Raw genomic sequence first — 24673 nt, forward strand, 5'->3', positions numbered from 1 at the left:
TGGCCAACCCCAAGTTATGTGTTCAAATGTTTCCACTTTCCTGCCACAGGAAATGGAAACTGTCATCTCCACTGCAGGAACATTTTTGCACTACTGGAAGTACATGCAATCTCCTTGAATGATGTTTAATTCCATTGATCTTTATTAAACTTCCTTCAATGACACGCCTTTTTGCTTATGGTGTGTTGACAATGCCCAGGTCTGTCTAAGCCCATTTTATGTAATAGAATAGATTAGAAATAGATATTTTTTCTCACGTTCTGGATAAAGAAAAGAGGGGAAGGATTCACTTCAATCTCCCAGTGAGAACCCCTGGTATATTTGCGAATGTGCAAGATAGAACTAGAATAAAACCTACAGAGGGCAGTTTTAAGACATTATTGGTGGGGAGCAAGAGGAAAATCTGGATTCTACCCTCAACAAATATAATTCCTTATTTTCAGGAGGACATATGATCTGAGTTGCTAGAACAAAAGCCCACCTAGGGGCAAGAAACTAAATCTGAAATCTTATGCCTACATACCCAAGTATAAGCCTCACTGAGCTTAGTGGGACTTACTGCTGAGTAGACATGTACAGGATTGCATTATAAAGCTACTACAGTGGGAATGGAGAACCTGTGGTCCTCCAGATGTTGCTCCATCATTCCTGACCTATGACCATGCTGTCTGGGACTAATGCGAGTTGGAGTTCAATAACATCTAGAGAGCTACAAAGGCTCTTCATTCCTTGTTAGAGACATCTGAATTCCATAGCGAAGTCAGAAGCTCAACTGAAATGAGCTCAGCTAAGAACCAATATACCGTATTTTTTGCTCTATAAGACTCACTTTTCCCCTCCTAAAAAGTAAGGGGAAATGTATGTGCGTCTTATGGAGCGAATGCAGGCTGCGCAGCTATCCCAGAAGCCAGAACAGCAAGAGGGATTGCTGCTTTCACTGCGCAGCGATCCCTCTTGCTGTTCTGGCTTCTGAGATTCAGAATATTTTTTTTCTTGTTTTCCTCCTCCAAAAACTAGGTGCGTCTTGTGGTCTGGTGCGTCTTATAGAGCGAAAAATACGGTATTTATTTACATGTTTGCACTTGAGGAGCCCTTAAGGCTATTTACAGATTAATTTAACCTAAAAAATCACTTAATAAAATAAAGCCACAGGCAACAGCACAGCTAAAGTAGAACAGTAAAACACAGTATTGCTAAAAATAATAATAATCAAACATCAAATCCAGTAAAACAATAACAAAAGGGTAGGATGTGCCATTAAAAAGTGCAAGTGAACAGGGCAGGATTGAGTTCACAAAAGTGGCACCAAGTGAACATTTTTGAGGTCAGAACTCTACTACTGCAGACAATCCAGATGTGCCTTCAGCTGCTCCACAACCTGTATGTTCAATTATTTTATTTTATTTTATTTATTAAATTTGTATACCACCCTTCATCCAAGGAGCTCAGGGTGATTCTCAGAATAAAAATTCAAAATAAAAACACAAAATACATATTAAAAACAAGAGCAAAAACGAACCAATAATCCCCCCATAACACATTTAAAAGGCTATTAGATTATAATCAGAGGAACGTTTTTGCCTGGTGGCTAATGGTGTAAAATGATGGCACCAGCATTTCACAAATGGGAAACCAACACAGAAAAGGCCTGTTCTCACGTTGCCACCCTCCAGACCTCTTGTGGACCATCTGTAGCTTTCACGCACAAGCAGAGCATCCAAATGTGGCTACTGCTTCAGAGAAAACAGTTGCAGAGTGAATGAATGCAGTGAATTATGTTACAGCAGACAGAGATGAAGCAGTGTGACTACCACTGCTGGAAGGCACGCACAACCGGAGCTTAGCCAAGAGGGTCTATTATTTGCAAGCAAGGGTGATTGCAGCTCATAGGAGCAGCTGTAATCAGTTCCAAAAAACCAATCCAGCCTCAGTTCAGCACACACCTACCAGCCACATCAAGATCCATTTCACACAATCCTTTGACAAAGCTGGCAAAAATCAGCCCCTGCATGTTGACACGGGTTCAAAAGATTGACCTTTAGCCTTTTGATGAAATGACTTACTTTGCCTGCTGCTATACACAGATCTCATTCTGACCAAAGCACAGGCCTGCCCTACCTCCATTAGCAGTGGCAGCCCCCCAGATATTGCTCAAGAGCCCCCCACCATCACCCTCTGTTAGAGGGCAGAAGGGTATTATCAATCAATTAATTAATCATTCACTCACATTTTACGTACTTCTCAAGGCAATTTACAAACATACCATGAAACAGTTTTAAAAACACTACATGTTAGATTGAAGTTGAAGTAAGATTCAACTGCTAGTCCAGTAAGCTTTACTACACAGAATGTGAGGAGGCCCCATCTTGTCCTGTACCTCAGTAAGATGTCATGAGCAGCCCTGCCTCTAGGAACACTATGTAGGAGAGGAGAGAAAGTATCATTGCCTGTCTGTTTAGACCATACGTGTTTATTCCTTGGCAGGACCTGCATCCCTAGTTATCATGAGGTACTAAAAGCTAACCACAGTAAATGTTCCCAAAATATTCTGGTTTTTTAAATTTATTTTGAACCTGCCGTGTCTGTCAGCTCCTCACTCCATGTTTCTGGAATCTCTTGATACCCCTTTCTCCCTGTGCCAAAAATGGTACCCTAAACTGCTGGTGATAACAATCAAATCTCCCTTACCTGTTGTAACCTTGTCACCGCAGGCCAATTCTTTCAAGCTTCCTCTGAAGCGTAAAATTGCAGCTCAGCCACACCTCTGCTGTATTTTTGCATGCAGTGGCGTTCTTTGAGGTATGAAGAAACTAGCAACTTATAGGAAGGACTCATCTGTGAAATGGGCCTCACCACTGCCAGCATGGCACTCCTATTTTCAAATATTTTCAGGGATGATATTTAGGATTACTCATAATGTATTAGATTTAACTGCCCAGCTGGAAGCAACATGCCTTCTTCACATTCAGAGTTCCTTCCAGTCCTTACTGCACCACCACATATTGTCAGGAACAAAGCTGGATCCTACACTCTTCAGGAATGAGTCCCATAACCGATTATGACTGTGGTGGTGACATGCCAGAGGTCAAATTCCCTAAACCAGTCCAAATTGTCTATTCAGGGGCATAAAGTAAATCCAGTTCAGTGAAGCAGTCCCAAGGAAACAAGCAGGAGAAGATGTGAGTTAAGTTCAGTAGCAGCCTAGCATTAACCTTGAGTGGGACTGTGAAGAGGCCTCAAGCCACATAGAGTGCAGCTGCTCTGGTTGCCATGCCAACCCCCCTAGCACAGGTGTAGTGAGGCAAGCCGGAGAGAAAGCCTTACCTCACAGTTTTCTTCTGACAAAAGTTGCACAATCTTGGAAGAAGCCACCCTATGCTATGTTTAGAAAAAGGGCTGTGCCTTGAAATAGGCATAATGTTTCTCTTGTATCTGCAAGTCTTAACACCACTTTAGAGAACAGTATGTGTTAGATCAACACATACAGGCTGCTCTTTAACCATATTTGAATATCCCTGAAATCACCAGAACTCAATTCTAAATATGGTCAGAGTTTAGATGGCTTGCCACATTCAAATCAATGGCATGAATCCATATAATGTGTTTAGTACTGGGGTGAACATTTTTCATTTGTTTGATATATTAGTATGAATTTTGCATACCTCATGGCAGAGCTAAAGGGTATATTCCCTGGCTGCAATCATCATGATTACTTACTTCATTGTTTATTTCACTGGATTTACAGCATTTCAAAACTTTCAACTTAATTACAAGTTAAAATATCACTTTCTGTTACTGAATTTCATTTCATTTTTCACACCCTTAATCACCTGGCATTTAAAAGTTGCTGCCTCTGAAGCCTAATTCAAATTTTTGGATGACTACTAAAGCAATAGGATTCTGTGTAACTAAATTAACTGCTGCCATGGAAAACAGTTTGATAAGCAGAAATCATCAAGTGAGGCTTTTCATAGCACAGACATCCATGAACATCTGTAAATCACACTGTTGCACAGTCTGGTAAAAAAAGAAAATTTGGTAACCCTGTGCTGACCTTTTAGTGGGAGAAAAGGGAATCTGAAAGTGTTTAGTTTGCTAGTTCAGGGAACTGTAAAAGACAGACTTCTTATTTAGCTTCTTAAAACTCTCATATATTTCCATGTCATACTAAATCCAAATTCTTATAGTGTATTGGCCTGATGAGGTCAGAATGGAGTTTTTCAGCTTCATGGTTTCCTTCACATTAGAAAAACGAGATCCTTACAACAGCAATGACAACACACGATATGTCCTCAAACATGAGTACAGCTAGTAAAAAGCTCTTGACATACCAACACATAACATCAAACTCAGGCATGTATTCCCCCTCTGGTTTAGAAAGGAAGATGCGCATCTAACTCAAATTAACTGGTCCATGCACATTTTTCCAATGCAATGAGGAAAGGAGGGCAACTTCCCAAATAATATGGATTTCTAAGGTAAGGAAGATAAAGCAGCAAACTTCCAAAACTATAGAAACTCTTACATAAGAAAAGGATTCCAGAAATTAAGTTCCACTAAATATTGTTGGAAGCTGCTGCCACACAACTCTGTTAGTGGGATTGCCACCTAAGGCAGCTGCTAAGGCCGCTGCTTCAATCTGCCTCATGGGCAGGCCAGCCCTGATGGCTAGGTATGCCAGACCCCCTGGGCCAACCTAAAGTCTCCAGGTTTGTCTCTCCCCCACAAGGCACAAAGAGGATTTAACTCTCCAGGTAGACAAGAGCACCTTCCCTGCCAAAAGTCCCTAAGCAGTTGAGAAGGAATGATCCCCCCACTTCAGCTAGACTTGAGGACACCCACTTTAGCTAAGGCTTCTATTTTAATTTCCAACCAGTGATATATTCATTCATTTTTTAGACTTTGTGCTTTGTATTTGACTGTGATTAATGTTTAATGTGTTGGCTATTTGCAGTTTAGGAGCGCTGCAGAGAGCTTGCTGGGGAGACCATGCATTAAAAAGGGACTCAAAAAGTACTTAAACAAGGTTTTAATTACAAAAACAAAAACTCCTTATACACTAAATACATCAACAACAAACCAGACCCAACCACCAACCCATCCCCCAGGGAAATGGGAGAGCTAGGTGCTGCTCCTTATATACTACACCCAATCGCTGACACAGCTTAATCAATACAACCCAGCAGCACCTGCTATGTTTCACAGCTGTAAAGCTGGGTCTCATTATTTTGCTCTGGCCCTTGCTCTGGCCCCTTAAAGGCATACACATCGGGTGGAACAATGATGAACCTTTACATTTAAAGAAACCATTCAACATTTCCCCTGCGGTTCATCATTGTGGAACAAAAACATAAAGCATATTTTGTACATGTCTTTCATGTGTAACCTTTGGAAGTGCTTTTGTAAAAATGTCCGCAATTTGATTGTCACCTGGAACATATTCAAATACAATCATTTCATCAGCAATTAGTTTCTTTACAAATTCTAAACGTAATCTTGAGACTCTACTGCGCTGCGTATTGGTTTCTGAACATAGGATAGCGAGTCCACTCTGGGAATCAAGGTAAACTTTTACTGGTAGTGTTACTTGCATCTGTCATCTGTAGGTCTGCGAATACTTGCAGATACCATTCTACATCACGAGTGGCCTGAACGCATGCACATAATTCACTCTCTGTTGTGGAGAGACAAATAATGGTTTGTGTCTGGGACTTCCATTCAAATGGACAACCGTTATAACAAAACACCATACCAGACACACCCCTGCAATTATTTTGTTCCACTGCATGAGATGCATCGCAGAAAATTTCAAAACCTTTGTCAATACATGTTGTAAACTGCAACCTATAATGTTTGGTATGTTTAAGGTACATCACCACTCTCTTAAGAGCAGAGAAACATTGCATAGTGGGCTTTTCCACAAATTTTGCCAGAAAGTGAAAAGCATAAGTTATATCTGGTCTTGAGATTCTTTGAATGAAATTTAGCTTGCCTATAGCAGAACGATACAAAGTTTTGTTAGGAAATGGCTTATCTTCACCTGTAAAGGTGAAACCACACACCATAGGCATTTCCTTCCTATTTGCATTTTCTAAACATAGCATTTCTACTAGATCATCAATTTTTGCAGTTTGATGAACTAGAAAAGATCCATTTTTGCCTTTCTCAATTTGCATGGATAAGTAATTTTTAGCTATGCCTAATTCCACCACATCAAATTTCTTCTGTAACTGTGTTACTACCTGTTCATATTCCTGTTTAGTTTTTGTAGAAATTAACACGTCATCTACATACACACATATTTTTGCTACAGAGTTTGCCCTTTCCTTTATAAACACACAATTGTCTGCCTTCCCTTGTGAAAAACCAATATCCAGCAATTCTTTTGCTAAAGTTTGGTGCCAATTCCTTCCACTTTGGTGCAGACCATAAAGGGATTTATTTAATTTGCATACCAAACCTTCAGCGGCGTCTATGCCTTCAGGAACACGCATAAAAATTTGTTCTTTTAAATCTGCAAACAAACATGCAGTTTTTATATCCAAATGATAAACAGAATGTCCACGCTGTGATGCATCTTTTAACAAAAGCTTAACTGTTTCATATTTTACACTTGGTGAATAACACAAATCATAATCTTCGCCTGGAATTAATGCTGTGCTTAATGACATCACTGAGACCTGCCCCCATGACATCACCAGAGGCTGTCCCTAGGTCTCAGGTTTGGGCCCTGAAATCTTGTGGTCTGGGATGCTCCTTACCTGGCAACCCTACATATGGCTGGACCACATGTGCAAGCAGCAGGAGCCCCCTTAGAGATGATTAAATAAATGTGCATTATAACATCTATAACAGCTGAAGAATTGCATTTATCTACCCACTTTTAGAATGAATGCATATAGGTTGAAGGTTTGGGCCTACTACCACCATCCTTGCCACACGTGTCCAGTTGAACATCCAAGACCCTCCAAGTGTCCCTATTTTCCAGGGATGTCCCTGATTTAGAGAAGCCATCCCAGTTTCTGATTTGATCCCGGAATGTCCAACTATTCCATAAGATGTTGGAGGGTATGACATCCTAGCTTGGAGCATGTGAGAAGGAGCAGTTGCAAGGGAGCGGAATTTGCCTTTGCATGGCAAAAGTGTTCAGGGCATAAAATCTTTGGAAGGTAACAGAAATGTTCTGCCTTACTTTACTAATTAAGTATCCCTTGCAACTGAATGCTAAATGTTAAAGTAAAGTAAAATGAAGTAAAGTTAAATTAAAGCGTATTATATATTTGTATTGATGTGTTTTCCAGGGTGCTCAATGCAGTCACTACAGTTTATAGCATGCCTGTGAGGAAGGTTAAGGTGAAAGAGTGAATTTCATGTCTGAACAGAGATTTGACCCTGAGTTTCTTTAGCCACTGTACCATCCCACATACCATCTTGGTTGTTTTCTCCTGTGAACCCCACCTTCCACAGCCCAATAAGAAAGAGCCGGTGGGAGCTTGTGATGGTAGAATGATGACAATCCCATAAATTATCAGATTTATATTTCCTTACTTGAGACCCCCAACCCTCTAGAATAAATTTGGTGGGGTGTGCAGTTGACTGCAAGCCGGGGGAGAAGAAAGGGAATTCCCATTTCATGGGCAGAAGTCCATTGTACGGCTGGGCTGATTTCTTTAATAAAGAAGCTGACATAGCTTTTATTTTATTAAATAAGTAAGGTAAAGGGGGCCCCGACCACTAGGTCCAGTCGGGACCGACACTGGGGTGGCGCCGCTCATCTCGCTTTCCTGACCGAGGGAGCCGGCGTACAGCTTCCGGGTCATGTGGCTGGCATGACTAAGCCGCTTCTGGCGAACCAGAGCAGCGCACGGAAACACCGTTTACCTTCCCGCCGGAGTGGTACCTATTCATCTACTTGCACTTTGACGTACTTTTGAACTGCTAGGTTGGCAGGAGCTGGGACCGAGCAACGGGAACTCACCCCGTCGCGGCGATTCGAACCGCTGACCTTCTGATCAGCAAGTCCTAGGCTCTGTGGTTTAACCCACAGTGCCACCCACGTCCCAATTAAATAGGTACTTGCTGATTTAATTCATTGGCCCTGCAGAGTGTGGCAGAAATATGTATTTTATGCAAGAATATATGTTTCAGGTTTGTACATCCAGTTTTAAAGTGACTGTCATGATATGGATGAATTAATCTGAGGTAATATTCTTAAAGCTGGTTGACAAGCAACTATTGTCACATATAGATGAGGAGTCCTAATTGGGTTTTTGGCTTCTTTCTGTCCATAACTGCCTTAAAATGATCGTAGGAACAGTAATATTGTGGAACTTCCAGTCAAGGCCAAGTTTCACTGCCTGAGATGAGACATCTGGTTATCTAGAGTGGTTCCTTCCATCAAAAACATCTCCACTGTTAAATTTGCATAATTAGTGGGGGGAAATGCAAGTAGCAAAAAAGGAAGCTCTCCTTATACAGAACAAAACAGGAACACCATAGAACAAGACACATTGTAATACTTCCTCTGGAGGCATTTACAAGTTTCAATACTCTGACCACAGAATCACAAAGCACAAACTTGCCTGCTCAGTGTTGCACAAAACCAAGTTGTGCTAGGGGTTCTATGCCTATCATCTATAACACTGGGTTGTATCTAACTCAGGCACCCCCAAACTCAGCCCTCCAGATGTTTTGAGACTACAATTCCCATCATCCATGACCACTGGTCCTGTTAGCTAGGGATGATGGGAGTTGTAGTCCCAAAACATCTGGAGGGCTGAGTTTGGGGATTTCTGAACTAAGTTATGCTCAGGGGAGACCTATTGAAACTAATGGTTCTAAGTTAGTCATGTCCATTCATTTTAGTGGGTCTACCTTAAATTGCATAACCTCCAACATTTCCCCAATGAAAATATGGACATCCCATTCCATAATGATAATTTTAGTATTTATACCCTACACATCTTACTGGGTTGCCCCAGCCACTTTGGGCAACTTTCAACATTTACAGGATTGCCTTCAGATGGCTCCAGGGTCAGATAACTCCAGACCCCCCAACATTTCTCCAATGAAAATAGGGACATCCTACCATACCTCCAGCATTCCTCTGATGAAAATGGGGGTGTCTTAAGGAAAAGCGGGACATTCCGGGATAGAATCAGAATCAGGGGTGCCCCTGGACAATAGGGATATATCTAAATTTGTCTGGCAGGGGAGAAAGCTGCCACAAATTAAAAATAAAATTTTGACTGATACAAAAGAAAGAGGTGGTTTTGCCCTGCCAGACCTACAATTGTACTATGAAGTGGCTTGTTTGTGTTGGTTAAGGGAATGAATTGTATTGGAGGATGCACACATTTTACATCTGGAAGACCACAGTATGAAGTTTGTCTGGCATGCATGTCTTTGGTATGGGAAAGCTAAAATATATAAAAATTTTGTGAACCATGTCATTAGGAGAAAATTGTATAGTCTGGGAGAAACATTAAAAATTGTTGAAAAGAAAAACACCCCTATGGTTATCGCCAATCAAAGCAATTACAATTAAGAGAATAAATATGGATATTATTATTATTATTATTATTATTATTATTATTATTAAAATTTATATACTGCCCTATACCTGGGGGTCTCAGGGCAGATAGAGGTTTGGTGACCTTTAGGGATTTGTTGGGATTTACAGGGAGCGAACCAGATTGAAACCAATCGCAGAAGTAAGGAATCAAGTTACTGATTGCTTACAGTACCATCAACTATATGATATGTTCAAACTAGAAAAGAAAAATGGTTTTTTGGACCAAAGCTCACAGTTTGAAAAAAAGCTATTGCTGAATAAGGAAAAATGATTGTCCAAAATGTACAAATTATTATTGGAATGGGAAACAAAAAATGAGATGGTTAAAGCATCAATGACTCACTGGGCAATGGATGTTGGATACAATATAGAATTAAACCTCTGGGAGAAACTTTGGAAGAATGATTTGAAATTCACTGCATGCTACACACTGAAGCAGAACTATATGAAAATGAGTCATAGATGGTATTGAATTCTGAGTAGATTGGCTAAGATCTATAATGTGGAATTGGACTTGTGTTGGAAGTATAAAGAAGTAGAAGGAACCTTTTTTCACATGTGGTAGACATGCAAAGCAGTTAAAGAATGTTGAGAAATGATATATAATGAGATGAAAAAATGTTTGAAATAACTTTCCCCCCAAACCAGAGGCATTTCTGTTAGGAATTGTTCAGACAGAAAAAATTATTTATGTATGTAACAACAACAGCTCGGATTTTGTTAGCCCAAAAATGGAAAGTGAGCGAGGTCCCTAGTAAGGAGGATTGGCAATTTAAGATGACAGAATATGCAGAGTTAGCAAGTCTAACAAGTAGAATAAGAGAACAAGAAGAACAGGCATTTAAAGAGGAGTGGAAATTTTTCATTGAATATTGAAAATAATTGTGCACAGTTAAAAACGCTGGCAGTATTAAAGTAATTTAACAGTATAACATATTTTGAAGTGATGTAAGAAAGGTAAATTGAATTAGATGGATATATTAAAATATGCAGCAAGTCAAACGAACCTTGGAAGGGGAGGGAGGGAAGTCAATGAATGCTTCATATAATAAAAGATGTTTAATCTGAAGTAAAATTTAATAAAAATTATATATATATAAAGGAAAATAGGGATACTTGGGGGGTCTGGAATCGCTGTATACAACTCACTGATCTTAACTTGATAAGTGATGGCTATCATCTTTTTGAAATTTCATTGAAATATGCAGACAGGGTTTATCTGAGGAATCTTTGAAGAAGCCATTCAGATTATAACATATGTAACTTTTTGTTTTCATTATTTATTGTCTGCGCTAATTGAAAAGTTTTGCTGACTAGTAATAGCTCTTTTAAATCAGAATGAAGGATGAGAGAAGAAACTAAAATGATAAGTAAGGCAAAAGAGCATACGAAAATATGACTCTGTTATGGAGGGTGGCTCTAGATGGGGACCTTATGTGGCAAACAGGTCATAAAGATCTGACTTTTCCCCCTGTGAGTTTTTGGCACTGTATCTCTCACACCTTCCTGTTTCTTCAGTCATGGATATTTGTTGCTACTCTTCTTCATGCCACCCACATCAGTAGGTGTGCTTTGTTCGTCTGGGCAACTTTCCCAATATTAATTATCATGCATGGGATTCCACTAACTAGTCCCACTAGCATAAGCCCATGCAAAGACTTCTGCCAGTGCAATGGGGCTTTCTCCCTGAAATTGGCTCTTGGGGGTTGGGAGAACTCCCCAGAACAGCGCACAGGTAGAAAGGAGGGGGGAATCATAACATCTGACAAGCTGAAAAACTTGCACTGACAGAACACTTACTATAGAACTACACTGAATTCCTTCCCATGTTTCACAACAGGCAAAATTGAACTAAGTCCCCTCCCCCCCAAAAAAACAACTAGAGCAGGGATTGGGAACCGACTGCCCTCCAGGTGTTCTTGAACTATCACTTCTGCTGACTGGTAATGCTGATGGGGGCAAGAGTTGAAATCCAAGAACATCTGAAGGGCCAGAGGTTTCCCAACACCATGCGTAGGCAAACTAAGGCCCAGGGGCTTGATCCAGCCCAGTCGCCTTCTAAATCCGGCCCGCGGATGGTCTGGGAATCAGCGTGTTTTTATATGAGTAGAATGCGTCCTTTTATTTAAAATGCATCTCTGGGGTATTTGTGGGGCATACGAATTTGTTCTCCCCCCCCCTTCAAAATATAGTCCAGCCCCCCACAAGGTCTGAGGAACAGTGGACCGGCCCCCTGTTGAAAAAGTTTGCTGACCCTTGCCCAACACTGTTCTCAAGGTACTAAACCTTGATGGTCCTTGGCATTTCAGAAGATGCAAATAAAACCAGTGGTACACTGGTGCTCTCTGGGCCAAAGCAGCACACCTAAACTGGAACCATGCCAGGGGTGGGGAACCTACAGGCCTTCAAATGTGGATGAACTCCCATCATCCTCAATACTCAAATGCTGGGAGCTGTATTTCAGCAACATCTGGAGGGCCACAAATTCCCCAGCCCTGGTATCGGGAAAGTGACAAACCTCAGAAGAATACCAGGTCCTTTAAAAAAGTTTTTAAAAACCAGGTTGTAAACTTCATGGAAAAAGCCGAGCGAGAAATGAACCAGCCACCTAACACTTCTAAGCTGAGCATCCAATGGGACACAAGTGACCACAGCCCACACTCTTGTTACTGGGTAGTCTCAGTATAAGTCAAGGCCCAAAAGGGTAATGAGACTTAATGTGCTCTCTCGACTTCAGGGCAGGCTGAGTCATAAGGAAGAATGGGGAACTTGCAGTTGGGACTCTCAGCCTATGGTCTTTACATGCTCCGCAAATAACAACAGGGCTCCCTAAACATCAAATCTGTGTTATGTTTCAGCTGAGAGGTAAAGTTCACTTTCAAGGAGGGACAGAAGTAAATGTCTGCATGAAATGAAAAGGAGAAGTGAACTGCACCACAAACACACAGACTTGCAGTGTTGCTCTGACTGTTGTTCTTGCCTTTGGTCTGACTCAGTGCAAGGCAGTTTCCTTTGTTTCTTTGCTCAGAGGTAAGTCCTACTGAATCAAACAGGGCTTATTCTCTGTTCAGTGGGGTTAGGATTGTAGCCTAACAATGTGAAACAACAATTTTGCCCTCAACTGTGTCTCCCATTGACCATATCAAGGATCTTAAAGCTATTCTTGAGACAACAGTACCCTAGCCTCAGCATGCCAGAGGTGGAAATCAAATAATAATAACAATAATAATAATAATAATAATATTTATTTATTTATTTATTTATTTATACCCCGCCCATCTGGCTGGGTTCCCCAGCCACTCTGGGCAGCTTCCAACAAAAGATTAAAAATACAATAAAACATCAAACATTAAAAACTTCCCTAAACAGGGTTGCCTTCAGGTGTCTTCTAAAAGTCAGATAGTTGTTTCTTTCCTTGATGTCTGATGGGGGGGGGCGTTCCACAGGGCAGGCACCACTACCAAGAAGGCCCTCTGCCTGGTTTCATGTAACCTCACTTCTTGCAGTGAGGGAACAGCCAGAAGGCCCTCGGAGCTGGGCCTCAGTGTCCGGGCTGAATGATGGGGATGGAAATGCTCCTTCAAGTATACTGGGCAGAGGCCATTTAGGGCTTTAAAGGTCAGCACCAACACTTTGAATTGTGCTCGGAAATGTACTGGGAGCCAATGTAGGTCTTTCAGGACTGGTGTTATATGGTCTGGGGGACCACGCCCAGTCACCAGTCTAGCTGCTGCATTCTGGATTAGTTGTAGTTTCCAGGTCACCTTTTGAAAGCTCCCATATGTAAAGCAAGCAAACAAAACAACAAAACAAAACAAAACAAAACAAAACAAAACAAAACAAAACAAAACAAAACAAAACAAAACAAAACACCTCCCTGCAAGTAGAAACCTGGCCTTCAGGGACCATACTGGATTAGAACTCCCCACCTCATTCCTCTTTAAGCAACCTCAGTGCACAAGCTCCTGCTCATGTGTAAGGTCACAATAAGGGCAGCTATGTAACTGAGCTATGCACACATAGTAGAGACAACCATGTGAAACACAATGCCAGGGACTGGGCTTAAAAGTATGGACCTTCTCCCACATAAATACAGCTAAGGCCTGCATGCAATGATGTCAGGTGGCAAGTATGGTGGCAAGGAGCCTGTCCTGCTCAGATTTATCACTGCATTTGCACCCAAACTCCCACTTGGCCAGCCCACAACAGTGGTGGCAAATGGTGGCAGCAACAGCAGCATGGTGGTGGTGGTAGATAAGAGGACTGATATGTCATGGGCTGGTTTCTTGCACACACCTATAACGATACTACATCCATAGTCACCAACCATATTGGTTCTGAATCCCCTGTATGATTTGATTAAGGTTTGAAATTCCGGTTGCATCTTTTATAGCAAAATACTGTACTTGTCTAGTGAGAAATGAGTCTGGATGAATTGTGACTGTTTCCACATAAGCTAGAATATGTAGCTGTCAATAGGATTTGTTGTGGAGCAGCAGAGCTGCCCTTCCCACATTAGTATTACTACAGCTTACATAGTCAAGGCTGGGGTACAGTGATATCAAGGTCAAGGGTGTGTGGACACACAGCAGCAGAGCCAATCCAGCATTACTACTAGTGCGTCTGCCTAGCCTTGACCTCGCTACCATTTGGCTTGGTCCCATCCAGGTGAGATGTAAAGACACAGGTGTCAGGAGGGTGACTCCAGCCCAATGCACATGCTTCAAACAGGATTCTGTCTGTGGAACAAAGGTGGGGTTTTTTATAGAAAACACTCAATTAATTAAGGCTGATTTGAAAGTTCTAACTTCCTTTTTGAAATTAAGCAATATCAGGGAGCATGGCCTTCTTACCCATAGGCGCCAGGGGTGCGGGGCACCCAAGCGCCAGGCTCTCAGGGGCACCAGGCCAAGAGTCTGGGGCCCGAGAGTTGAGTCCGGGGAAGAGCCTGCCAGTCAGTCAGAGCACCATGGCGGGTTCTTCTGCTGCAGGCAGCTCTGCGCCATGAGTTCGGGGGTGACTGAGCCAGCAAGACGCTGAGGTGACCAGCTGGCTCCGCCCTTCTGTGCCTGGGACTGGGCAACTTGGGAGGGGGGCCACCGGGCGGATCTTTGCACCCCAGCACTGCATATGCTTAAGACAGCCCTGTCAGGGAGTGAAAGTTTTTTGAACTTGCACCAACACCACTGCTGCTGTCTATTGAGATCAAGCAGGCTCATTCACTGTACACTTTTTGGTGCCTGATAAAAACATCCTGGTTTAGACAACCCTACCCAAGTGCTTAGAAAATTGAGGAGATTTTAATCTGTTTTAGCATTTTAACTTTTGTATGGTTTAAAGTATGGTTGTGAATTTTTCATGATTTTCTTGTTTTATCTTTTTGCAAAACACTTTGAAGTGTCTCACAATCAAGTGGTATATAAATTTAATGAGATAAATACATAATTTCAGTACTTTTTTCTGGGGGGGGGAATCTAACAGGAGAGGAAGCAATTAAAAAAAAAGTTTCTTCTCTAGCACGGTGAATTGTCAGTTCTGTTGCTAGCCCCGATGGCGGCCTCATTTCCTGTCATGGTGTTTCCTGTGTCTCAGACAGAAGCGAGCGTTTAATGTGTGAAGTAGGAGTTGGAATCTAGCATGGTGATTGGTCAGTTTCATTGTTACCACCTCCAATGGAAGCTTCATTTCTTTTCCCAGTGATTTTCTTGAGTCAAAATGAGAGTATCCCTAAACATTTTTTAAAGAAAAAAAAAAAAGCACTGCATACGTTGATGATGCTCTTGATGCTTTTTAAGTTTTTATCTGCAAATACAGTGGTACCTCGGGTTACATACGCTTCAGGTTACAGACTCCGCTAACCCAGAAATAGTACCTCAGGTTAAGAACTTTGCTTCAGGATGAGAACAGAAATCTCACGGCAGCGGCGCAGCAGCAGCGGGAGGCCCCATTAGCTAAAGTAGTGCTTCAGGTTAAAAACAGTTTCAGGTTAAGAACGGACCTCTGGAACAAATTAAGTACGTAACCAGAAGTACCACTGTATGCTAAATTGCATAAGGGCCTGTAGTTTGAGGGCAAGAAAATGTGTCCCATTTGTGTGACTTTGGAAGTCTGAACTTTGGCACCAATGAAATGAACAAATGTTATTTATTTGTTTTAATTTTTAACCCAAACATGCATTCAGAAATACAGATGTGAATGTATCAAAGATTTCAACATTATTAGGAATGGCAATACATTTTTGGAGAAATGAAAAATCAGAAGAGAGAAAAACAGTAGGCAAAGGAAGATTTCATAAGCATCTCTACCCTTTTTTGAAATGAATCAGCATTTCAAGAAAACTAATTTAACAATCATAAAGCTACTTTTGAACTATTTAGTTAGCATGGTGAACTAAATAACAAAGAGTAGTTAAGAGGACAACCTTCATTAGAACACTAAATAATCCAGATCTCAACTTGGATTAGAGAATTTTTTTTCCAAACAGGAAAGGATCAGAGTAAGTTCTCTGTAGAGCTCAGACCTTAAAAGTTACTAGGTGGCAAAAGAGGGGCCAAACCCACAGGCAATTATCTGAGAGGGGACTCACTGTCTTCTGCCAGAGCTGTTCCATGAAGCCATCTTTTTCACTCTCCCAAAAGCTCCAAATTGTTCATCTAGGAAGAACACTAAGCCATTACTAAGAAATCTTATGTAATGGAGAGAGGCAACTATGAATATTCTTGCAGGACGTACCATTTTCAGTTCCTATGAAAATTCTGGGACAATAAGAAACCCTGAGTATCTTTAGTAATATATCAAATTCCCGGTAAAACAAAACAGCTGGTAAGATACTCTTTATGACAATACCTTGGCCTTCTTTAGAGTAGATCAGAGGTGAGAGACAAAGTAAGAGCATGAGATACCAAACCCAATGATTTAGGAAGTGCAGGAGTGCTTCCGGTGGGATGTCTGCCAGTGGTAGCCAGCAGAAGGCCCTGAAATGGGGCAATATGTAGGTACAGAAGGAGTGAGCCAGTCCAGGATCTGTTGGATCCCAAACCAATCTTACTGCCATCATGTGACAGCAAAGTGGATTTACTAGCACAATGACCTGGAGGCACTACTGCTCCATTAAGCCCCATTTGTGGAGGGGAAGGGAATGGAATGGAAGGTTTGGAATGCCTAAGGCAGGGGTCAGCAAACTTTTTCAGCAAGGGGCCGCTCCACTGTCCCTCAGACCTTGTGGGGGGCCAGACTGTATTTTGTAAAAAAATATGAATGAATTCCTATGCCCCACAAATTACCCAGAGATGCATTTTAAATAAAAGCACACATTCTACTCATGTAAAAACACGCTGATTCCCGGAGCATCTGTGGGCTGGATTTAGAAGGCGATTGGGCCGGATCCGGCCCCCAGGCCTTAGTTTGCCTACTGTTATGTACTGAGTTGAATAGGATCCAAACTGTAGCAGTCTGATTGGTCCTAGAACAATAGGATCCAAAAGGCAGCAGTCTGATTGGTCCTAGAACAATAGGATTCAGAATGCAGCAGTCTGATTGGTCCTAGAACAATGCAGCAGTATGATTGGTTGGCAGGAACCACCCAATCCTGCTCCAGATAGAAGTGAATCCACAACCTGATTGGCTTACAGTAGAATTCCAGAATTAGCCAATCATGTGCAGCCCATTGTGTAAATAATGTATATAAAGCAGATACTGTGAGGGGACATTTATTCATTCCTCCTCACCACTATGAGCTGAATAAAGAGCATGAAATCACTTTGCGACTCTGAGTATATTTCACTGGCGACGAAGGTGGGATCCCGCTGAGCTGACTGCCACACACAGCACCGCAGCACCGCCAACTGCCGCACCGCTGCCTCGCACCGTGTATCCAGGCTTCAGCTCCGGGGCACAAGGAACTCAGAATGGCAGCCAACAGCAGCTTCTCGCCATTCAACCCAGCATCTGGAGACTGGGAAGCGTACGCCTCCCGTTTCACCTTCCTCCTAGAAGCCAAAGGGGTCACCGACGAAGAAGACGCCAAGAAGAGGGCGATATTCTTCAGCGTCTGCGGAGAGGAGACGTTTGAAATCGCCCGGGCTCTCCTTGCGCCTGAAGACGTCGCTACTGTTCCATACAAAACAATAATGGAACAGCTGAAGGGGCACTTTTCGCCGCAGCCCTCAGTGGTGGCTCGTCGAAATGCCTTCTACGCAAAGCAGCAAGCCCCTGGGGAAACCATAACTGGGTTTGTGACCTCTCTCCGCCAAGCCGCCCGGTTCTGCAACTTCTCAGAGCTGGAGAACATGCTTCGTGACCGCCTCGTCGGTGGCCTGAAGGATGAGAAGCTGCAACGGCGCCTCTACGCTAAGAAGGACCTAACGTTCCAGGTCGCTCTGGAGGAGGCCCTGGCAACAGAAGCTGCCGAGAGGTCGACCCAAGAGGCACGGCCGAGCCTGCCATCCCAACCGAGGGTCCACCATGAAGACCTCACCGACGACTCAGGATCCGACAGGGAGGAGGTGCACCGAGTACAGCAGCGCACTCAAGCAGCGCACAGACCACAGCTGCCTCGACGAGAAGGAGGGAACTGCGCAAGCTGCGGGGAGAGTCACGAGAGGAGGACCTGCCGTTTCCGCAACGCAGAGTGCAGGCAGTGCAGAAAATCGGGACACATCGCCCGGGTGTGTCGGGCTCGGCCCACCCGACACCAGGCATCAGATGACCAATCCAAGAGCCCCAGGTCCCGGGGCCCAACGCACCAAGGCAACTCGACGGAACTCACGGACTTCCAGGTATACCAGTTGCCCCACCCCAACGTAGAGAAAATTTATGTAGAGGTACAGATAGAGGGGGCCCCATGCCGCATGGAGCTTGACACGGGTTCAACTCTATCCATAATCTCGGCAAGGACCTTAAGGAAACTGTGTCCCACTGGGGGTCCCAAACTCAGGCCGGCCCCATTCACCCTCCGGGACTTCCAGAAACGTAAGGTCCCCACAATGGGGGTGGGGACCTTCAGGGTGCAATACCGAGGGCGGACGCGGCAACTGGACTTGCTTGTGGTCAAGGGCCCCTACATTAGCTTACTGGGATTGGCATGGTTTGGACCACTGGGGCTAGCTGTCACCGGGGTGAACCGCACTAGCTTACAAGTGGACGTGGACACCATATGCAAGGAATTTCCAGGGGTTTTCGATGGGAAATTGGGACAGTATACGGGCCCCCCCATTGCGCTACAGCTTGACCCCGCAGTACGACCGGTCAGGCTCAAGGCCCGCCGGGTCCCGTTCGCCTTGAAACCCCGTATAGACGAGGAATTGGACCGACTCGTAGAGCAAGGAGTGCTGGAGCCGGTGCCTAATGCTCCCTGGGAAACCCCAATCGTCACACCCGTCAAGCCTAATGGTTCGGTCCGCATCTGCGCAGACTACAAATGTACCATAAACAAGGCCCTCACGGCCCACGCATACCCAGTGCCAGTGGTCAGCCATGTCCTTGCCACCCTGGCTGGGTCGAAAATTTTTGGCAAGCTGGACTTGGCCCAAGCATAGCAGTCTGATTGGTCCTAGAACAATAGGATCCAAAAGGCAGCAGTCTGATTGGTCCTAGAACAATAGGATTCAGAATGCAGCAGTCTGATTGGTCCTAGAACAATGCAGCAGTATGATTGGTTGGCAGGAACCACCCAATCCTGCTCCAGATAGAAGTGAATCCACAACCTGATTGGCTTACAGTAGAATTCCAGAATTAGCCAATCATGTGCAGCCCATTGTGTAAATAATGTATATAAAGCAGATACTGTGAGGGGACATTTATTCATTCCTCCTCACCACTATGAGCTGAATAAAGAGCATGAAATCACTTTGCGACTCTGAGTATATTTCACCTACCCATCGCCTAAGGTCTTTAACGTGAAAACTTCTGCATGTTGAATCTGTGGCTGAACTACAGCAGATGGTTGAGACACCCCTAGGACAGAAGAACATGGAAAACCACCACAACCACTTTCCTCACTCTTGCTGTACAGATTTAGGGTCAAGAATGGGCAGGATAAGCTGGAGGTTTGCTTTTGATGAGGGAGTGGAAGCCTGCCACACACCAATCCCCTCTCCAGGGCAAGAAATTAGAGGTGTCACCAGAATCTGAGCCAAGCAAAAGCCCCTTCTCAGCAAGGTGGAAAGCAAGCCTACTACGTGAAGCTGTGCTTGATTTAATTCTAATCACACTTCCATCCTCCACCATTTGCTACCCTGTTCCCTGAGAGGAAAATCACCTGGTGAGGGACAAGAACGTCCCCCCCTCAAAGATGAGAGGGTCCTTTTACCATCACTCCTCCAGCTGTTTTCAGAGATGCCACCAGTGTAGTAGAATTCAGGTTGCGTAGACAGAGAATCCCAAGTTACAGTCAGAACTTTTTCTGGAGAAACTTGATTGTATGATGGATTACTAAAAAATACTTCCTGTTAGCAGCAGAATTTATTGCATACATACATACATACATACATACAAGCCACACTTCTTTCCCCCACCTTGGTTAAAATCAGACATCGGTTAAAATCAGACATCCAGTTGTTGTCATGGACACTCAATAACTTGCATCATCATAATTTATTCTTTATATACCACCCATCTGAATAGGTTGCTGCAGCCACTCGGGGCGGCTGCCAACAATTTATAAAACCACAGTAAAACATCAAACATTAAAAACTTCCCTATACAGGGCTGCCTTCAGAGGTTTTCTAAAAGTCAGACACTGTCCTATCCTGAGCCAGTGTAGTGTAGTGGTTAAGAGCGGTAGTCTCGTAATCTGGGGAACCAGGTCCGCGTCTCTGCTCCTCCACAAGCAGCTGCTGGGTGACCTTGGGCTAGTCACACTTCTCTGAAGTCTCTCAGCCCCACTCACCTCACAGAGTGTTTGTTGTGGGGGAGGAAGGGAAAGGAGAATGTTAGCTGCTTTGAGACTCCTGAAGGGGAGTGATAAAGCGGGATATCAAATCCAAACCCTTCTTCTTCTTCCGTTTGGACCAGTTTTGCTTGTTTTATAGTGGTTTTATCTTGTTTTATATGATATTGTGGTAACCCATTCAGGGACTTTGTGGTAAAGAGTGGGCAAGATATCATATACAGTGGTACCTTGAGTTACAAACACCTCAGGTTACAAATGCTTCAGGTTACAAACTCCGCTAACCTAGAAGAGTTACCTCGAGTTGAGAACTTTGCCCCAGGATGAGAACGGAAATTGTGTGCTGGCGGCGCAGCGGTAGCAAGAGGCCCCATTAGCAAAAGCATGCCTCTAATTAAGAACAGTTTCAGGTTAAGAACGGATCTCCGGACCGAATTAAGTTTCTTAACTAGTGGTACCACTGTAAACAGTTTCCTCAGTTTCATGTACTCCTGTGAATCTGGGAAGCTTCTGAATCTCCCCCCAAAAATATACTTCCTTCCTCACATTTAGGTCTTGATCCATGTTGTGAAGGTGCTTTCACCATGTATATAATAGCATCCTTGTAAAACTGCCAAGTAGGGACGCGGGTGGCGCTGTGGGTTAAACCACAGAGCCTAGGGCTTGCCGATCAGAAGGTCGACAGTTCGAATCCCCGCGACGGAGTGAGCTCCCGTTGCTCGGTCCCTGCTCCTGCCAACCTAGCAGTTTGAAAGCATGTCAAAGTTCCGGCGGGAAGGTAAACGGCATTTCCGTGCGCTGCTCTGATTCGCCAGAAGTGGCTTAGTCATGCTGGCCACATGACCCGGAAGCTGTACGCCGGCTCCCTCGGCCAATAAAGCGAAATGAGCGCCGCAACCCCAGAGTCGGTCACGACTGGACCTAATGGTCAGGGGTCCCTTTACCTTTACCTTAAAACTGCCAAACAGAGACTCTTATTCTTATTATTAGAATTTATATAGTGCCCTGTACCCACAGGTCACAGGGCAGTTCACAAGATAAAATTACAATATAAAAACGTAAGTATGCTTCTCTTGTTCCTTATACAGTAGTTGTCACAGCTAATAATTAGCTGTTGGATTATTATTATTATTAATTTTGTTTAACTATGAAATAGTTCCATTTCCTCCTTCAGCCAGAAACTTCTCTTTCTATCTCTTTATCCAGTATTAGAATTATTAACACAGTTCAGAACTCCAGGAGAGCTAATATAATTTCCCAATGAACGTCATTATTTTTAGTCGAAAAGGGAACAGCTGACAAATTTTCCTAATTGTGGGAGGCTGATGTAACAAAGCTTGCATGGTTTGTAAAACAGTTCTTAATGCCATTGAAATGTGAAGCCAGTTATGCTTTGACTAGGTTTGACAATGTCATAAGGAAGCAGGATAAAATTGAGGTTTTGTCTGCTGTCCTCCAAATTTCCCTGTAAAAATTTGTGATGTCACAGTGGAAAACTAGCCTCTCACATGGAGATCTTAATAAGACCTATGCTTTCATATATGGGTGGAAAATCCACCCTATGGATCACAACAAACTTTCTAAGAATCCAGGAAGTTCCACTCTCACAAAGAAGCCAAAGGATATACGAGGCTGACTCTGAATTCATCTACAAGTAGGAAATGCATTGTTATGTGCTGTAATAACAACCAGAACAAAGCCTATATATGTATATATGAGGTCATAATCCACAAATTGTGTAAGCTTCCCCTCAGTCTTATTTTTTTATTGGAGCTTTTTCATAATACAGTACAATAAAAAGCAAACCAATCTAAACGAAAACAGAAAGAGGAAAAGGAAAAGGAAAAGGAAAATGCCAAGTCCTCTCTCAAAAGTAGCTCTTAACTCTTGTCTCACACAGAAAGTGGGGACCCTCCCAGCTCTCACCTGGAAGTTCTCCTTTATTCTCTCATCCTACCACCCTGGGAGATCTGCTCTTCCCAGCCTCTCACTCAGGATCCTTCACCAACCAACCATTACCTTCATATGTGTATAATACCAATAGTGACTTAGAGTAGAGGACACTAAAAATGACAAAAAGAAAAGAAAAGAAAGAAGAAGAAAGAGGAGGATAAAAATAATGAATGAATGAGAGAAGAAGAAGAAGAAGAAGAAGAAGAAGAAGAAGAAGAAGAAGAGGAGGAGGAGTTTGGATTTGATATCCCACCTTTCACTCCCCTTCAGGAGTCTCAAAACGGCTAACATTCTCCTTTCCCTTCCTCCCCCACAACAAACACTCTGTGAGGTGAGTGGGGCTGAGAGACTTCAAAGAAGTGTGACTGGCCCAAGGTCACCCAGCAGCTGCATGTGGAGGACCGGAGACGCGAACCCGGTTCCCCAGATTACGAGACTACCGCTCTTAACCACTACACCACACTTTTTCTCTCAGAGAAAAAGAAGAAAAAGAAATAAAAGGCCTTCCAATTCTCTGTCAGCCAGCTGCATACAAAAAATATATTCAAAGTATTCATTCCAGGATGACATCCAACTGTTCCTCCTTCCGCTAAGCAATATTTTCCCTATCTTCAGACCAAGCGTCTCAAATCCATTCATTTTCCCTTCTACACAAAGATGGGGGCTGCCAGGCCATGGAACATCCCTGAATGGTGTCCTGGTGGGATTTCCCCATCACATCTGCACCAATGGGGGCACACTCTCACCAGGATTGACCCTGATGGAGATATCAGCCAGCAACCAGGCTGACTGGACACATGCCCAATGCCTATGCAAAATCCAATCTACACCTGTACAGTGGTACCTCAGGTTACATACGCTTCAGGTTACAGATTCTGCTAACCCAGAAATAGTGCTTCAGGTTAAGAACTTTGCTTCAGGATGAGAACAGAAATCGGGCTCCGGTGGCGTGGCAGTAGCAGGAGGCCCCATTACCTAAAGTGGTGCTTCAGGTTAAGAACAGTTTCAGGTTAAGTACAGACCTCCGGAACCAATTAAGTACTTAACCTGAGGTACCACTGTAGTTAATAAAGTTGTGGCCAGTGCTTTTTTTCTAAAAAAAAAATTGGGGGTGCTCTCATTTTCCTATTCATATTGACATACTGCCCTTCAATGAGGCCAAACTTAGATTCACAAAATGTCTAGGGGTATGCGTACCCCCTCATCCCCCCAGAAAAAAGCACTGGTTGTGGCCCTTTCAATTCCAAGTAGGCTTCATGTCTTTCTTACCAAATATACACCCCCTTGGGGATCACTGGCTTGCTGTGCTATGACCCATGATGTAACTCTTTAAAAATAATAATCTTATTTCATGATTAAATCTTTACTTCCCAGTTCCTCTCAGGTCATATTGTTGCATATTTTCAGCTATTTATGGCTGAAGCAAACCATTATTTTCCTCATTATGTGTAGCCACAAGACAGTGATTCACCAGTAGTCCAGCCAGGGCTGGGACAAAATATGTTGCTGCTGAAAGTGAAAGCACTCCCCTGTTCCCCCAATTCCATGTACAGAAGTCAACTGGACTGCTAGCGGAACTATAGTTCACTGGTAATGGGACAGGAGGTAGCAGGAGAACTTGAAGGATGTAGGGCAGCCTACATGGCACACAGAGAGAGCTCTCTCCAGCTGCTTGCTTCTGCTCCCACACCCAGGATCTGCTACCTGAGGCACATACGTCACTCTACCTAATGGAAGGGTTGGTCTGATGAATCATGTGCCCACTTACCTCAAGGGCAATGCCAATATGTAGGGAGGTGGGTGGCGTTATCAATCCCTGGCATTTGCACGTAAGGCTGGGAAAGACTCCTATTCCTATAAGTCAGCACAGAGAACCAAATATGGCCAGGAAAGTTCAAGCTATGCTTTTCCCATGAAAAGGCTTTGCCTTCTGTGCTTATACAAGTTGTATTCAAATTATCAGTGCTAAATATAGTGCCACATCAACATTTAGTCATTCACATTGTTCTTCAGAAATTAACATGTTACATACTTTAAATGTTTTCACATTATCCTGGATACAATAGATAATTTCTGATTGCAAAAGGGGAAAAAAGATTTGCAAATGACATAATGTATTCTATATTTGAGTTTTATTTCCTCTTGCTTTTATCCTGAGCCAGAAAATTCCTTATCTATTGCATAGTAGTATATTCACTGTTTTCTATTTCTCTTATTCATAATATATTCTGGATTTCCAATGAGGTCACGCTAATGTT

General features: G+C 43.2%; 1 protein-coding gene across 1 annotated transcript in view; it reads left to right on the forward strand.

The window, feature by feature from the left end:
* Positions 1–2416: 2416 nt before the first annotated feature.
* LOC308471341 (interleukin-12 subunit beta-like) overlaps positions 2417–24673 on the forward strand; it is a 34947-nt gene continuing 12690 nt past the window's right edge. The window contains exon 1 of the mRNA XM_080995293.1: positions 2417–2509. The gene's annotated coding sequence lies outside the window, so the exon portion shown is untranslated. The remainder of the gene's footprint in view (positions 2510–24673) is intronic.

The sequence above is a fragment of the Podarcis pityusensis genome (genome assembly GCF_964106645.2).
Source record: "Podarcis pityusensis genome assembly, chromosome: 2".
Taxonomy (NCBI): domain Eukaryota; kingdom Metazoa; phylum Chordata; class Lepidosauria; order Squamata; family Lacertidae; genus Podarcis; species Podarcis pityusensis.